The sequence below is a fragment of the Myzus persicae genome, unplaced genomic scaffold (assembly GCF_001856785.1).
Source record: "Myzus persicae strain clone G006 unplaced genomic scaffold, MPER_G0061.0, whole genome shotgun sequence".
In the NCBI taxonomy this organism is placed as follows: domain Eukaryota; kingdom Metazoa; phylum Arthropoda; class Insecta; order Hemiptera; family Aphididae; genus Myzus; species Myzus persicae.
Window position 1 is genome coordinate 1 of NW_019102111.1, and position 1,227 is coordinate 1,227.

The 1,227-nt window shown below is 43.0% G+C and overlaps 1 long non-coding RNA gene across 1 annotated transcript; it reads left to right on the plus strand.

Moving 5' to 3' along the window:
• Positions 1-39: 39 nt before the first annotated feature.
• LOC111031314 lies at positions 40-366 on the plus strand. Its single transcript, XR_002604189.1, has 2 exons — positions 40-249; positions 326-366. It is a non-coding gene; the product is annotated as an uncharacterized LOC111031314 (long non-coding RNA).
• The last annotated feature ends 861 nt before the right edge of the window (positions 367-1,227 follow it).

A 1,227-nucleotide genomic window follows, 5' to 3' on the forward strand; every position in this document is an offset into this window, starting at 1 on the left:
TTATGATCCGGATGTAACGATGTTCGGTTATAACGATCAGATTCCCTAGGTCCCTAGAAGATCGTTATAAGCGAATTTGACTGTATTTTCATAATTTTATCAGAAAATAATATTATTTTTGTGTGTACGGACTACGAATAACCAATTGCCAATAATTGGTCATTAGCGCACAATCAGTTATACGCTATTGCAATATTGCGTGTATAGCCCCCTACGCTGTTTTACACTTTTGTAATATTTATTAATTGGGTTCGTATTATTCGTATCGTGTTCGCTGTTGTCTGCTTGACGTTCCTACAGATCGTTAATAATTGTATTGCATCAGGTTGCAGATTTAGAAGAACCAATTTACCCTGGCCAAATTATTCAAAAATATTTTAAAGTATTAAGAGTCATTGAGGATAATTTTTTTACAAGAAGCTGAAAGTGGAGTGCTCAAGTTGTGTCGATACAAAGTGTTACAAGGTGGATTCACGTTCAAACTCTAATATAAGAAAACATTTAAGCGTAAGTACAATGTTAATTTCATACCTGCCTATGACAGTTGACCCATATAATATCTTGTGTAGTTGTGTGTTAAATTAATTTTAAATACCACACAAATACCTTTTTTTTTTTGCCGTTTTGAACTGACGACGCCGCGGGGACTGCTTGCGCATTGCTTCCGCGACGCCGCCATCGTTTATTTGAAAAACAAGACAAATAATTATACATACGTGGGGGTATTCGGGACAGTCTCCGAATTACCTCCAGACAGTCCTACGTTATACATAAAAAAAAATATATACATGATACGTGAGAGTTAACATTTCGGTGGACGTGGTCTTCCCAGGCCGACCGGAGTCAGGCGCCCTCGTGTTCACGTACAGGTCCGTGTTGGCGGGCCGACCGGAGTCCGCCGCCCTTGAGTACTCATTGTCTCATTCCCCTGTTGAGATGCCGCGATGCCGTGATCGCCGTCCCGCCCGTGGTGTCACAGATGGGGTGATGAACGACGTGGTCGGTGACACCTCCGACGATTCGCGGTGGCGAGTGGCGTGAGTGTCTGTCCAGTCGTTCATCTTGAGATCTCGTTTGCGCTTCACACTAATGCATTCTTCTCCTATTTAATGCAGCTCTGTGGTGTGCCTGGTCTTCGTGTTCGTCTTCCTCCTCAGTGGCCACGATGGATTCGATCATGGTTGTGAGAACGTGGCGGTTCGTTTTAGCCTGCTGAATCAGTCTTTC